Source organism: Delphinus delphis, chromosome 12 (assembly GCF_949987515.2).
Source record: "Delphinus delphis chromosome 12, mDelDel1.2, whole genome shotgun sequence".
In the NCBI taxonomy this organism is placed as follows: Eukaryota; Metazoa; Chordata; class Mammalia; order Artiodactyla; family Delphinidae; genus Delphinus; species Delphinus delphis.
The window spans coordinates 46,978,455-46,995,729 of record NC_082694.2 but is presented as its reverse complement, the minus strand read 5'-3'; the positions used below and the strand labels follow the sequence as shown (position 1 = coordinate 46,995,729).

Here is a 17,275-nt window from a genome sequence, read left to right as displayed (position 1 = left end):
CATTACCACCCATTTATTTTTAACCATCCACAATTTTTAACTCTATGGCCCCATGGACCTTTGAGATACCCTCTGCCTCAATTTCCTAAATAATTTTGGGATAATGATCTCCTAGTGGTCTCATGAGATATTTGGGGGGCTAAAAGCAAATGAAGGATTCCAGAGACATGAATTCATAAAGGAAGCATGATGTCATACTGTCAATAGAAATAAATGATAACAGCCATTCTATCATTACTATCATAATCACATCACTTTAAAATTGGGGCATGCAATTCAAGAGGGCAGAAGTATAAAGAAATTATGTATAATACAGCTGAAAATTTCCAATTTTTTCTTACAGTAGATTTGTTTTCTTATCAATAGAACTAAGTAGGAACTTGTGAACTAAAATGACAACTATATATAAACTAAAATAAGGACCTTTGACGAAGAAAGACTAGAAGAATGGGAGTCATAAGATTGACTTGGTCTTTTGTTACTAACTAGCTATGATAACATGGATAAATTACTCAACTTCCTTTAGCTAGTTGTCTTATTTGTAAAATAACGTTATTGGGCCAGGATGTTTTCTAAAGTTTTTTCCCACTTTATGATTCTGTAAGTATAGGAGGATGTATCTGCTTTCTCAATAGCAAGCTTAGTTCTTGCTTTTCAGAATTGATTTGTATTGTCTGGAAATTTGGGCTGTATCTGGAAATTGCTGTAGATGTAGCAAATTATCATTTCAGATGAGCAAATCTATTAAGAAAGCATCATTATGATGGATGGCTTCAGTAAACCAGCCAGCGAGTACAGCAACACTTCATTTATCCCATGTTGGTAGGAAATGAAGCGTTTCACATACATGCATTTTCCAAATAATTGACACATACCCCTTTAAGTACCAAAAACCTGTTTTTATCACTTTTTATGGAAATATTTCTCAAAAATATGTTCTGTATTCCCATCTCCTTTAAAGCACAAGTTATAAGGATATGTAAACTTTTCTTCATGATTCAGGTCTGTTGAGAGCTCTTTACCGCCCAAAGGCTTTTGTGCTTCCAGGAGAACCTTCATAAACACTTTGTATCTTCATTTATGGTCAGTGAATTGAGCTGGTAGATTCAGTAAACAATTGTTTAATCATTAAAGCATGATAATTATGTAGCTAATGAATCAGTTTCTCTTCAGTCTTTAAATTCTGGTTATTAAATTCACTAATTAAACCCTACTGAATGAAAATCACACAGATTCTCTTTAACTCTTAAATCAACTTATAAAACTATCAATTAAAGTTAATTATGAAAAATATATTCCATAAAGTTAATAGGCTGGTCTTATAAAACTAGTAAACTACATTCATTTAAGTATTTCAAATACCTGAAAAGAAAATGTATATAAATCTGAATAATTTCAAAAGCATAATCTAGAACAAAAATACTGCCATCAGATTTTATGTCTCTGTGTGTGTGTGTGTGTGTGTGTGTGTGTGTGTGTGTGTGTGTGTGTAAACTTAGTGTTACAGTAGTCTTATCAGTCCCCAAATAAACTAATTTTCTTTATAAAATAGCTAATGTTAGATCAGGGATGATTTCAAGATGATTATTTGTATATCTGACCTCCTTAGTTACAGCAAGATAAGCTTTTAAAGTGAAACTTTTGAGCTGATGACTCAACTGGGCTTCCCAGTAACAGTCAATCACATAAGTTTCTATTTCTTGAAATGATAAATTTTTAAATTTTACTTCATCAGGGTTACGTAGCCCAGGATCCTATCAGTTATAAATAATGCTGACCTAATGTCTAAGGCTTAGTTTAAAGCTTTTACGTTGGTTTAACTATGATTACAGACCTAAGTATCAACCAGAAAGTGAACAGTACATATTTATAATTTGAGTTGCATATCATTCTGTATGCAACTTTTTTCTATATGTATTTTTGAAAACTTTAACCTTCCCTTTCTTTTGTATATATTATTAATCACTTTGACTAACGGTTTGTTGTTTTTTTCTTTTCTTTTTACCTAGATAACTGTTCTAATTAAGTGTATGTTCAAATTGTCAAAAATTGGCCAGTAGGTGCACATTCATTTTCCCTTCTTTCCCCCTTTGGCACCTCTCCAAACATCTTTCAGATTATACTATCCTTACATTATGACAATATTAAGATACTCCAGGACCATCTTGACTTTTCTACTTACCGGGATATATATGGAAAGAACTATTCTCTAAGGATCCCTGATATTTTTTAAGTAGAAAATAGAGTTAAAGACAAAATCTGTGTATGAACATATGTATGAATGCTGGTGCTAGACAAAATACTGTGCTTCTGGGAAAATTCAATGATGGCGTTGTTAAAAAAAAGTCTTTTAGGTCATCATGTACATTGATATTTATTTCTAAATATATTAAGTTCTTGGTATAACATGCAATGTATACCAAGACCATGTTTACATTATTAAAGTTTTTAAAACCTTAATTTTCTAGAGCACAAGTTGATTTGGAACCTACATTTGACCTTCAATACCTCTTCTCCAATTTTACAACTTTACATCTCATAACCCTTATTTAGAAGTCATATTATTGTCAAAGTGTTATTTTGCTGCTGTGATACTGTTAATATCTAAATATTGTTTTAGTATAGGAGATCTTTCTCTTCTCAGATGAAGTGGTCTAAGGCTGCTTTGCTTTGTGAGCTGATATCTCCCTTCATTTATGTATGAATGTATGTATGTGTGTATGAATGTATGTATATATGCTCACTTTAACTGCAGGATCAGTCTTACTTCTTCCCTGAGTCAGTTCTAACTGGGCAGCATCCATGGAAGGTCTGACACTGATCAAGTGGTCATAAACCTGCAGAGGAATGAGTTTATGGTGAACCACTGGAAACTGATCTGCTCTCTGCTTGTGAATTAGACTACACAGTTCAACTTCTTCCTGAGTTATTTTGCCTTTTATTTTAGTTGCTGATTGGAACTGAAAAGCTGATTTGACCTTCATCACTGCCGTATGCAGGCTTACTGGATCTTGTCACATATAAGTCAATGTTGCTCTGCTAAATAGGAGGAAACTTAAAATAGACAAGGTTTGGCACAAGATGAAAAATCTACTAAATCAGAGTCACTCACTCCATGACACCTGCCTCCTTGAATTTTGACTTCTTGAGGTTTTGTGACACTGTTTTCCTAACTACCATGCTGGCCCCAGGTGGTGAGGTTCTATTTTTGTTGTTGTTTTTATTGTGGTCCTTGGTTCTCTTTGGTGTGTTGAAGACAGGATGAGACTACTAAAATGTAGGGCTTGTTAAATGATAGATTTCTAGGTTCTAATTCCAGAAATCTGGAGTCAGTAGGTCTCAGATGGAGTCTGATGTCAAGTTCCCAGGTGCTGCTGATACTAATGGGCCAAGAACCACACAGGGAACCACAAAGAGCAATTCATATTTATACTGAGCTCACAGTGAAGCCATCACTGGGGGTTTCTAGCTGTCTTGTGGATTTTGACTGGAAAAAAAAAAAAAAGAAAGGTTTACTCAGAATACTAAATAGAAGAAATAAAAAGGGAGGATGAATGTCAGGCTATTTGAAAATATTAGTGGAGATAAGTCGCTCTGTTCTGATAGTCTGCCAGCCCTTTTTGTGTTTGCTTAAGGTAAACTGAGCTCCGAGACTATTAGAGTTTTTCTCATTCATTTTACCCATTATTCATAGGGCTGCTGCCAGAGGATAAAAGTATCAGCTCTAATGGTCCATATTAGAATAACTCACATTTAATCAGTTTTATTTGGAAACTGGCAGTTGCTTTTGAAATTTCAAGGAGAGGATATCCAAGAAAATAAGGGACCTGCATGTCTTTTTTTTTTTACTAAGTTGCTATTCCAAAAGGAGCCATTCTATGTCTTAAAAGCCAGTAAATAGGACAATTTGAGGATCTAAAAATCATTACAGACTTATGTTTTGAGAAGGAAGTTGAGAATTGTTCATTTATTGTTTTCACTGATGAGCTTCAGAACCGTGTTTTCCAGATAACGTTTCACAGCCATGCAGTCTCAGGGTCTGGAGGACAGCATGCTTGCCTCTCAGATGTCTGAGAGGAGAGCTCGCCTTCTCTTCTTTTCTCTCTCAGCATGAAGAGTGCACAGCCCAGTTAGCAATCTGTCCCCTGAAAGCCCGCAGCTCCTTTTTATTCACAGAGTAATGCTGATGTCATTACTCTCAGTTTCTGTCTTCTGCGAACACTGGCGATCCTCCAGAAACATGTCATCTCCATCACCATAAGTCAATATTCATATGCTTTCTTCAAGGTCCATAGTCCGGCCTGTAATGCAGCATCAGAGACAGTCTCATTGTCAAAGTGGTTAAGTGGGAAGTATAATTCCTGGTCTAAGAATCATTCCACCTCCAGCCCCCGTGAGCCTACATCCTAAAGAAAATAAATAGCAATTTACCAAATGACTATCTGCCATGTAAACACAATCAGCTATTGCCAATAAACCAATTCAAGACAAGCCAATCTGATATCAGAGACTGCAAGATGATATTAAGAATGAGATTAGGACTCATATGAATTTGTGAAGAATGTTTTTGGTGGCTTGACAACTAATTATAAAGGATTTGGCAGACAGGATAAATTATCTTTGGATTATAACTTTATGATGTGAATTTTTAAAAATCTGATATGGAGTTTATTTTTTTTCTGAATACTCTCATTCTTTAAAATTATTGTTATTAAATAAGTGAAGATCCAAAATCCCTTGCCTGAAACTGTTGAGATCAAATGAGTTGTATTACTTTAAAAACTTTTACATTTTTAGAGCAGTTTAAGGTTCATAAGAAAATTGAGAGGAAGGTACAGAGATTTCCCATGAACCTCCTACTCCCACACATGACTTGTCTCCCTTATTATTAGCATCAATCCCAAATGTGTTTTAAAATTAAGATTTTTTCAGATTTTGGAACATGATTAGGACATAAACCGCATATTATGTAACAACTCCTCTCGGGTCTGGGGCAGCATCCCACAATCAAATATGAATATTTTTACAACTAAATGGATGAATAGTTACTTGAAGTAGGATTTTTAAAGGGGGCTATAAACATTGGCTCAAATTAGCTTCTGCTGCCAAAAGAGTTGTAAAACTCCTGGCTTTCAGAACTTTTGGATTTTATAACTGCAGGTAAATAATTGAGAATCTGGGCTTCCCTGGTGGTGCAGTGGTTGAGAGTCCGCCTGCCGATGCAGGGGACATGGGTTCGTGCCCTGGTCCGGGAAGATACCGCATGCTGCGGAGCGGCTGGGCCCGTGAGCCGTGGCCGCTGGGCCTGTGCGTCCGGAGCCTGTGCTCCGCAATGGGAGAGACCACAACAGTGAGAAGCCCGTGTACCGCAAAAAAAAAAAAAAAGAAAAAAAAATTTGAATCTGTACCACAGTCGGAAAGTACTGTCATCAGTTCACTGATGTTGTGCGTGTTCTTATAGATAGTCAGTAAATTGGGAGAATCACTTACTAATTGGTATCAAACTGAAAGTGCATATTTCCCTTAGGACAGAAACATGGCTTTCTGTGTCACACCATTAGCCAACCCCCTTAAGTGAATGGATTAATGTTAGTTTCTATTTGTTTAATCTTGAAAACATTGTGTGGACAGCAAGAGGATGCAACATGATGCCTTGCAGGCCAGAGATGTTCAGTAAATGGTCATTTCATTTCATTTTCTTATTAGCGATTTTGTTGGTACTAAAAGGTACCAAATTTGGGAGGAGCTTGCCCATATATATATATGATCCTGATGCTCAAAATACACAGACAAACTTAGCACTGCGCCTCAACAACAGTCATTGGGCGGCACATCTTCCCATTTGCACCATTTCTTGCACGGGGGAAGATATTGTGTTAAAAATTCAAAGGCCGTTTCAAGCATTACCCTTTTAGCCTGTTTCTGTCTGCTGTATGTGAGGCCGCTTATATATAGACATGGATAAATCTCCACATATCTCTGTATGTGTATGGCTACATAGTCTGCCTATTACTCACCAGTTTTTAGAGTTCTATGACACAAGTCCCATGATGATACATTCATTCATCTTGTTTTTGCAGGTTTTCCAGGGCAGAGTAATTTGGTTGGGTTTTTGAAGCTTTTTTTGTTTGTTTGTAGAGTATAAATAAATAGGTATTTCGATCGTTCAGAGTCTGGTACTTAGGAATTTAGTAATGGGCAGCTTCCGGGGGGCAGACATTAATATCTAGCTCTTGAATTGCTTAGCTGAAAAGAGACCTCAACTTTACTTTTATTTTCCCTCTCCATTTTAACCATTCTTTTGTCCTAAATAAACAATATTCTGCTTTATGGAGCATAAGTATTCATAGCTCAAAGAGGATTACTTTAAGATTAATTACAACAATTTCCTAACACAGCATAGGAAGTATTTATAAATGTATGTTTGTGTGATTGTGAATAAACTGTTACCTAGATGATTTTTTAATTTAGACCTCATTTCTACTTTCTTCCTCTGTAAAGACCTATGGCTTAATTGTGTCTGCAGCCAGAGGCTCTGTGACATTTAACCTCCAAATATAGTTCTTAGCATTAGGTCTAGTAAGAGCTGCAGATGTTTTGTTATTCATGCAAACTACATCAATTGATCTGTATCACACTGCTAGACTAGAATCTCTTTGAATCTGAGAAAGGCACAGATGTTTCTCCTTTGGGTATTCTTCCATGAAGAATAGTTTTGTCTTTGTTAGTATGCGCCATTTTACTGTTCAAGAACACCTGCGTACTTTTGGTTTATTTTTGAGTTCCTCATTCCTTGGTCTGCTTACTTTTATCCATTTCACTAGCTGTTATTGTGTGGCTGGTACATGAAAGATGTTTTTCAAAGGCAATATAGAGAGAAGAGTACAGAGATACATTTATTTTATTAAATAAATTCCTTTGGCTGCATATCAGGTAACTCCTCAAAGGCCAATTTTCTACAAGAAATAGCTATTCTAAGAGGTAGTTTTTTGTTTGTTTGTTTTTTTGCGGTATGAGGGCCTCTCACTGTTGTGGCCTCTCCCGTTGTGGAGCACAGGCTCCGGACGCGCAGGCTCAGCGGCCATGGCTCACGGGCCCAGCCGCTCCACGGCATGTGGGATCTTCCCGGACCAGGGCACGAACCCGCATCCCCTGCATCGGCAGGCGGACTCTCTACCACTGCACCACTAGGGAAGCCTGTAAGAGGTAGTTTTATGAAAATTTGACTCTGAGCAAAAAGGAATATTGCAGCTTATCTCATGATACCTCAGTAGCAGTAATTTTCAGCTGTTTCCCACAGCAAGTTGTAAACTTTTGTGGGAAACTTCCCAGCAGTCTTTCCCACAGGTCAGATTTCATGGCTGTAACTACACATCAGCCTTCCTTATCATAAATGAACTTGAGGTATAAGTGATGAAGGTCATTTGTGTTTGAAACAAGAGTCAAGTTTGAAAATAAGAACCAAGACCCTGGTTGTTAAGTGAAAGTCACGCTGAAGCCTTGTGGTATTAATCCAACTGAGATTCATACCACATCAGGGTGAGTCCAGAGAGGAAACAACAGAAGGCTGAGAGCCAATATATCTTCATCAAGTAGCCTTGAACCCTCAAAGTCCTTGACTTCCTATATTCTTGTGGGTGTGAAACTCATCACACAGAAGGAAGACAAGGCAAATCCAGGTTGTAGCATGCTACTCACATGTGCTCCTGCCTTCACATTCAGCAACCCGGCTGCAGAGGCAGATTCTGGCCTACTGGCCTGGAGTACTAACAAGTAACCAATAGGAAAATAAGCTCAGTTTCCATTCTTCTATCTCAAGTGTTGTGAGATTTAAAACAAATTGCTTAGTCATCCTTGTTCATAAGTTTCCTTATTTGTAAAATAAGGAGACAAAATGTAATTTAACTTCTCTTATAATCTAATAATGGTAATATTGTAAGGGTTGTCCCTAGTGAACATGAAAATACATTTGGTTCTTTTTGCCTTCATATTCATTTGTTTCATCTTTATTTTTTAGGCTTAAATTGGTGATTTTAAGAAATCTTCTGTGTGTTAGTATTCAGCTATGAATACCTGCCATTTCATTAAGAGAGGGTCTCATATATGACTATACCAAGGCACATCATAGTCAAATTGCTTAAAAACAGTGATGAACAACCTGATAAAAATGAACAATGCATACATAAAACAAAGACATGAATGACAGTCAACCTCTCAGAAGTAACACAAGCCAGAAAAGACTTTAGCATGAAATCTCTAAAGTACTGAAAGAAAAAAATTGTCAACCTAGAATTCTATGCCCAACTAAATATTTTTCAAAAAGAAAGGTGAAATAAGGTCTTCTTTTTAAAAAAAGAATATTTATGTTGTATAATGATAGTAGATTTAAATAAATGTTACAACTATAGTATAAAGAATTCCCATACCCCACACCCAGTTTCCCTTATTATTAATATTTTACATTATTGTGGTACACTTGTCAGAACTAATAAGCTGATACTGATATATTATGAAAAATCCATATTTTATTTATATTTCCTTATTTTTTACCTAATATCCCCTTTCTGTTCTGGCTGTGACAATTTCTCAGACCTTCCTTGTTTTTGATGACCCTGACAGTGTTGAGGAGTACTGGTCGGGTATAGAATTTCTCTCAAGTAAGATTTGTTTGATATTTTTTCATGATTAGACTGAATACAATAGACTGAAGAATTGCCTCCCTCCCCCAAATTCATATGTTGAAATCTTATCCCCATTGTGATGGTTTTGGAAGTGGGACCTTTGTGAGGTGATTAGGTCATGAAGTTTAAGTCTTCATGAATAGGATTAGTGCACTTATGAAAGAGACCCAAGAGGGATCCCTCACCCATTCTACCATGTGAGCACACTGTGATGGGCATTTATGAACCAGGAATTGGGCTCTCATCAGACACTGAATTCGCTAGTGCTATGATCTTGGACTTCCAAGCCTCCAGAACTATAAGAAATAAATATCTGTTTTTTATAAACCACCCAGTCTATGGTATTTTTTATAACAGCCCAATCAGACTATGACACATGTTCTGTGTTCTTGGGAGGAAGATCACAGGCAGAAAGTGCCATATTCATCACAGCATATCAAGAGTATATACTATTAACATAATTCATCACTGCTGATGTTTACCTTGATCACCTGGCTGAGCTAGTGTTTTCAATTTTTTTTTTAACTGTAAGGTTACGTTTTCCCCCTTTCCTAACTGTATTCCTTGGAAGGAATTCACTATGCTCAACCCATATTTAAAAAATGGGGTGTTACATGTTACTTCTTTCAGGGCAGAGTATTTACATAAATTATTTGGGATTTTTCTGTATGGAAGAATTATTTGGAATTATTGTGTACTAATACAAACTCATGTATAAAAGAATACTTATATATTCAATCATTTATATCAACATAGAATCATGGATGTTAATTTTATACTGTGAATTGTAATTCAGTACTTTTTTTGCTTATTAAATTGTTCCAGCTTTGGAACAATTGGGAATATTGGAAGCCTATTAACTGACTCCTGTGTCACTTTGATATAGCCTTGTCATTGCAGGTTCTGTTTGTTTTTTGAGCATTTCCTTATTTTCTGATATCACAAGATGCTCTAGGCTCATAGAGTATATTTCCTGCTCCAGTCCTAGAATTACCCATTTCAACAAAAGTCCTGATTTCTCTTATGATATAATGATATTAGAAATCAAGGTCTGAGCACTAGCTGTGCCCGTTGCTACTGGGATGACATTACTTATATTTCTTTGCTGTGTCAGCTGAGAGGATCTATATATGTGTATACTAAAATATGTATATACACATCTCTATAAATATTTCTATATGTAATTAACTGTATCTATAGTAAGGTAAACCTCACTTCATACTAATGTCTTGAACTCCAAGGTACTACCACATGGATTGCTGTAGCCTCCTTCCCTTGCTTATTTGTAACCTCCCACTCTAATAGCAAGAAACCTGGCTCCCACCATCAATCATCTATTTACTTAATTATTCCATTTCAGTGTATGTGTATAGGGGTTTCATAATTGTTAATCCATATACCCATGGGAAGCAACTCTATCTACTATAGTGCAGTGCTTATTACAGTTCTTTTTGCCTTTAGTCTTACAGACTCCATCATTTTTAAGGTTACTTAGGCCAGCACCTTTTTCCTCCCGCCTGCTTCAGGGACATTGTTTCATACATTTGTAATAAAATTACACTCATTTGCCATATTTTGCATTCCACCTTGGGATTCCCTGACTTCTTTAATGATTTTTTTTTTAATTTGCCTTTATCAAGCCCCTTTTCTACTGTAAATTTCTGTGGGTTTCAACAAATATATAGTGTCATGAATCCAACATTATAATATCATAGAGAATAGTTTTGCTGTCCTAAAAAAAAAACCCCAAAATTCCCTTTGCTTCACCTCTTCCATCCTCTGTTATGAACTCCTAACAACCACTGATCTGTTTACAATCTCTCAGTTTTGTCTTTTCCCAAATGTTATTTAATTGGTATCTTAAAATATGTAGCCTTTTACTGGCTGCTTTCAACTAGTAATGCACTTAAGATTTATTCATGTCTTTTGTGGCTGATAGCTCATTCATTTTCATTACTGAATAGTATTCCATTTTATGGATTTATTACAGTTTTTTTTTATCCATTCACCTATTGCTGGACATCTTGGTTGTTTCCAGGTATTGATGATTATAAATAAAGCTGCTATAACGATTCATGTGCATGTTCTTAAACAGGCATAAATATACATGTCAGTTGAGTAAATACCTGGAGCACAATTCCCGGATCATAACAATTTTTTGCAAATATACAACACTGTAAGAATGTATTACCAGCAGACAATAACTATAAGCATCATAAGAAGTACATAACACACAGGGAAAATTATACCAGATGAAAATAGGTATCAATTCAAAGAAATAGAGTGACAGAAATGATAAATATGTGGATAAATATACAAAAACTTTATCATATTTTAAAAATCTCCTTATAATTGTTTAAAAAAAAATAACAGTAACAAATATAAACAGTGGGGTTTATAGTATATGTATAAGTTAAATTATGAGTACAGTGGCACAAAGACTAGCATAAGGAAAATGGAAGTATACTCTCAGGCTTATGAAGGTATATAATACTACTTAAAATAGACTTAATTAATTAAAGATGCATAATGTAAGCCAAAAAGTAACCAGTAAAAAGTTAATAAACACAGAGTTAATAAGGCAGTAAAGGAGATACGATAGAATCATAGAAGATACTCAATCCAAAGAAATTCAGAAAAACAGGGAAAATGGGAACAAAGAAATAGCTGAAAAAGGGAACATAAATAACCAAGATGGTAGATTACAACCCAGTCATATCAATAATCACCTTAAATGTAAATTTTCTAAACACCCCACTAAATGTAGAGATAGTAAAAATTGGATTAAAAAGTGGGACCTAACTGTGTGCTTTTAACATGACACCTACTTTAAATATGTAGAAAAGTATAGAGTAAAAAATTTTAAATACCCAGGAAAAGATATATTATGCTAATACCAATCAAAAGAAATTGCAATGACTATACTAATATTAAAATATTAGTATATACTAATTAATACTAGAGCAAGAAATATTATCAGAGATAATGTAATTATTTTTTAATAATAAAGAATTCTAGTAATCAAATGTACATAACAATATTCAATGTTTTTCACCTCAAACAGAACTTTAAATACATGAAGCATACTTTTGGTTTCCAATCTGACGTGTAAAATGTTTGGAAGCTGTCACTGTCCCAACAACTAGTAAAAAGCTGAACAAACTGAAAAAAATCAACCTTTCTTCTTAGCTCCGTCAGAGATGTGAGGTCATAGTGCAAACTGCTGCATCCCGAATTGGGGAAGCAGACAGATAAATACAGAGAATCACCACTTGCCAGAGCAGAAACCCCTGAGCAGAAACACATATGGGAACCAGTGCTGGGTTCCTTTTATCCAATACCTCATGTTGAGCTACCAAGAAAAGAATCACAAGGCATACTAAACAGTAAAAACACACTTTGAAGAGACAGCAAGCATCAGAACCAAACTCAAATATGGCAAGGATGTTGGAATTATCAGACTGAAAACTTAAAACAGCTATTATTTTATTTTAACTAGAGTCCATATTTTATTCAAATTTCCTTAGTGTTTACCTAATGTCTCGAGTTCAGAAACCCATCCAAGATAGCACATTGCATGTAGTTTTTATGTCTCTTTGGGGGAGTCACAGACTTTACTCCTTTTATTTATTTATTTTATTGAAGTAGAGTTGATTTACAATGTTGTGTTAGTTTCTAGTGTACAGCAAACTGATTCAGTTGTACATATTTTTTTCATATTCTTTTCCATTATGGTTTATTACAAGGTATTGAATAGTTTCCTGTGCTATACAGTAGGACCTTGTTGTTTATCTCTTTTTTTATATAATAGTTTGTTTCTGCTAATCTCAAACTTCTAAATTGTCCCTCCCCACCCTCTTTCGATTTTGGTAACCATAAGTTTGTTTTCTATGTCTGTGAGTCTGCTTCTGTTTCATAAATAAATTCAGTTGTGTTATATTTTAGATTCACATATAAGTGATAGCATATGTTATTTGTCTTTCTCTTCTGACTTACTTAGTATGGTAATCTCTAGGTTCATCCATGTTGCTGCAAATGGCATTATTTCATTCTATCCTATGGCTGAGTAGTGTTCCATTGTGTATATATACCACATCTTCTTTATCCATTCATCTGTCAATGGACATTTAGGTTGCTTCCATATCTTGGCTACTGTAAATACTGCTGCTATGAACACTGGGGTGCGTGTATCTTTTCAGATTATAATATATGCCCAGGCGTGGAATTTGCTGGATCATCTGGCAACTCTATATTTAGTTTTTTGAGGAAATTCCATACTGTTTTCCATAGTGGCTGCAGCAATATACATTCCCACTAACAGTGTAAGAGAGTCCCCTTTTCTCCACACCCTCTCCAGCATTTGTTATTTGTAGATTTTTTTAAATGATGACCATTCTGACTGGTGTGAGGTGATACCTCATTGTAGTTTTGATTTGCATCTCTCTAATAATTAGCGATGAAGAGCATATTTCATGTGCCTATTGGCCATCTGTATGTCTTCTCTAGAGAAATGTCTATTTAGGTCTTTGGCCCATTTTGTTGATTGGGTTGTTTGTTTTTTTTTGTTATTGAGTTGTATTAGCTGTTTGTATATTTTGGAAATTAAGCCCTTGTCCATCAAATCATTTGCAAATATTTTCTCCCAGTCCATAGATTATCTTTTTGTTTTCTTTGTTTCCTTTGCTATGCTAAAATACCTATTATTAATATGCTAAGGGCTCTAATGGATAAAGTAGTTGGGCCATGTAAGCAGAGAGCTGGAAATACTAAGAAAGAATAAAAAAGAAAAAGAAATGTTAGAGATCAAAGACACTATTTAACAGAAATTAAGAATTATTTTGAGGGGCTCTTTAGTAGACTGACATGGCTGAGAAAATATCTGAGCTTGAGGATAACTCAATAGAAATTTCCAAAACTGAAAGACAAAGAGAAAAAAGACTGGAAAAAAATAAGAGTAAATAAAATACATGAAGCAGAATACAAATTCCAAGCGTATATGAAACTTTCTCTAAGACCATATTCTAAACTAAAACAGTCTTAATAAGAGGAGGATTCAAGTCATGCAAAGTATAATCTCTGATCAGAGTAAAATTAAATTATAATCAGACACACATAAAAGTATAAAGTTGGATCATTATTGTATGCTATATATAAAAATTAAGTCAAAATGAATCAAAAACCTAAATATAAGAGAAAAAGTATAAAATTCTTAGAAGAAAATATAAGGGTAAATCTTAGTGACCTTGAATTTTCCAAAAGATTGTTAGATATGACACCAAAAGCATGAGTAACAAAACAAAAAAATAGATAAATTATGCTTTATCAAATTAAAAACTTTTGTGATTCAAAATCCACCATCAAGAAAGTGAAAAGACAATCCACAGAATGGGAAAAATATTTGGAAATCATATATTTGACAAGGGACTTGTATTTAGAATATATAAAGAGCACTTGCAATAATTAAAAAGCCAGTGAGAGTTGAACAACAATGTGAATGTACTTAGTGCCACTGAACTGCACAGTTAAATATGGTTAAAATAGTATGCTTTATATTATGTGACTTTTACCACAATAAAAAAAAAAAATTTAAATGGCAAAGAATGTGAATAGACTTTGTTCCAAACAAGATACACAAATGACCAATAACCACACGAAAATACACTTGGCTTCGTTTGTCATCAGGGAAATGCAAATTGAAACCTCAATAAGATATCACTTCACACCCATTAAGTTGGCTAGAATCAAAAAGTCACATAACAAGTCTTATAGAAGATGTAGAAAAATCAGAATCCTTGTACACTGTTGATGGGAAGGAATACTGTCTATATTTGTAAATGACATGATCACATAGGCAGAAAAGCATAAGAAATCTACAAAATAGCTAAAACTAATAAGTGAGCTTAGCAAAGTTGCATGTTAAAAGACCAGTGTATAAACGTCTTATTACTTACCTGTTACTGTATAATAAATTACTTCAAAATTTAATGACACTAACAATAAACATTTATTACCCGACTGTTCAGTGGGTCAGGAATCTGGGTCAGGCTTAGCTGGGTGCCTCTTCCTCAAGATATCTCAAAAGGGGGCAATTGAGCTGTTGGCCTAAATTGTGGTCCCTTCTGAAGGCTTTACTAGAAGAGCATCTGCTTCCAAAATTTTTCACATTGTTGTTGACTTCATTCAGATACTTGTGAGCTGGTGTACTGAGGGCTCTAGTTCCTTGCTGAGTGTTGTCTGGAGGCCTACATTTTTTTTTTTTTTAATCTTGGTAATTTCTCCATAGTGCAGCTCATAAGACAGCAACTAGTTTCCCTCAGAGTGAGAGCTTCAAGAGAGTGAGAGAAGATGAGTAAGAGGGAAGGCACAGTATTTTTGAAATGTAATCTTGTAAGTGATATCCATCAATTTTTTCACCTTCTGGGATTTCCCTGGTGGCGCAGTGGCTAAGAATCTGCCTGCCAGTGCGGGGGACATGAGTTTGAGCCCTGTCCCAGGAAGATCCCACATGCTGCAGAGCAACTAAGCCTGTGTGCCACAACTGCTGACCCTGCACTCTAGAGCCCGTGCACTGCAACGAAATGTAGTCCCTCCTTGCGGCAACTAGAGAAAGCCCATACGCAGCAATGAAGACCCAACGCAGCCAATAAATAAATAAATTTTTCCCCCGTCTGTTTATTGGAAGTGAGTCTCTATAACCAGCTAACACAAAATGCCACAAATACTTGGACTTGGCATCATTTGCAGCCATTTTAGAGGCTATCAACCACAAACATCAATTTATTTCTTTAATAAAACAATAAATAATTGGAAATTGAAATTAAAGCAAAACCACCACCAACAATAGCATTAAAATTATTAAATATATAGGAATAAATTGGACAAATGATGTTCAAGATGAGTACACGGAAAACTAGTAAACATTGCTGAGAGAAATTAACAAAGACCTAAAGAAATGCAGAGGCAACTATGTTCATGGATTGGGAGACTCAATGTTGTTAAAATGTGAATTCTTCACAAAGCGATCTATAGACAGAAGACAATCCCATGCAGGACCTTAGCAGATATTGTAGTAATTGACAAACTGACTTTAAAATTATATGGAAATACGAAGGACCTAGAATAACCAAAAGAGTTTTAAAATAGAATAGTCACTGAACTTACCTGATTTCAAAACTTAATATAAAGTCACAAAGATCAAGGCAGTGTGGTATTGGTTTAAAGATAAAGTATAGATCAGTAGTCTAGGAAAGAGGGCATAGAAAGAAACCTTCATGTATATACGGTCAATTTATTTTCAGTAACACTGCCAAGACAAGTCAATGAGGAAGGTATAGTTCCTTCAAGTGTTGCTGAAACTGTTACATAGCCATAAGAAAAAAAATTCACCCTAACCTTTACTTCATACCATATTCAAATAATTTTAAATGGCTCATAGAACAAAATGTTAGAGGCTTGACCATAAAACTTCTAGAAGAAAATATAGGTGAAAATATTAGTGATATACTATATTAGGCAAAGATTTCTTGAAGAAAACACAAAAGCATAAGTTATAAAGAAAAAAGATGATAAATTGGAGTTCATCAAAATTAAAAAGTTTGCTCTTCAAGAAATTCTCATTAATAAAAAAATGCAAATCACAGGATGGGAAAAAAAGTTTGCAAAACATATCAGTAAAAGAACTTGTGCCTAGAATACAGAAAACACCCTTAAAACTCAATGATAGGAAGAAAATAAACTGATTAAAACAAAACAGATTTTAACAAACCCTTCACCAAAGAAGATGTATGAAAGACAAATGGGCACATGAAAAAATGCTCAATATTTTTAGGCATTAAGAAAATGGAAATTTAGAATGACAACGACAAATCCACTAGAAAGGCTGAAATTAAGGAGTCTAGAATAAGGAAATCCTGTCATTTGTGACAACATGGACGAAGCTTGAGGGCATTATGCTAAGTGAAACAAGTCAGACAAAGCATGACAGATACTGTGTGATACCACTTATATGTGGAATCTAAAAAAGGTGAACTCACAAAAACAGTAGAATGATGAGAAGGTGGTGAAGATGGGCAGAAGTTGGTCAAAGGGTACAAACTTCTAGCTATTAGATAAATAAATTCTGAGGATCTAATGTACATCATGGTGATTATAGTTAATTATACTCTAATACATACTCGAAAGTTGCTAAGACAGTAAGATCTTAAATGTTTGCACCACAGGGGAAAAAATGGTAATTATGTGACAAGATGGAGGTGTTAGCTAATGCCCTGATGGTAATCATTTTGGAATATGTAAGTGTATCAAATCAACAAGCTATATACCTTAAACTTATACAATGTTGTTATGCACAATAAATCTGGGGAAAAAATTAAATAGACTGAACCTACCAAGTGTTGGCAAAGATATGGAGGAACTGGATCTCCTATACACTGCTGGTTGGAATATAGACTAATGCAACTACTTTGGAATATATTTTGGCAATTTCTTCAAAACTCAATAATACACCTAAAATATAACACAGCTAACCCACCCGTAGGTATTTATGAAAGCATCTATCCATACAAATAATTGCACACAAATATTCACGGTATCTT

At 35.0% G+C, this 17,275-nt stretch overlaps 1 long non-coding RNA gene across 1 annotated transcript in view; it reads right to left on the bottom strand.

Annotated features, from left to right (window-relative positions):
* Positions 1-3,864: 3,864 nt before the first annotated feature.
* The window catches only part of LOC132435439 (uncharacterized), a 65,144-nt gene continuing 51,733 nt past the window's right edge, over positions 3,865-17,275 (bottom strand). Inside the window, exon 3 of the long non-coding RNA XR_009521541.1 lies at positions 3,865-4,301. This is a non-coding gene — a long non-coding RNA (uncharacterized lncRNA). The remainder of the gene's footprint in view (positions 4,302-17,275) is intronic.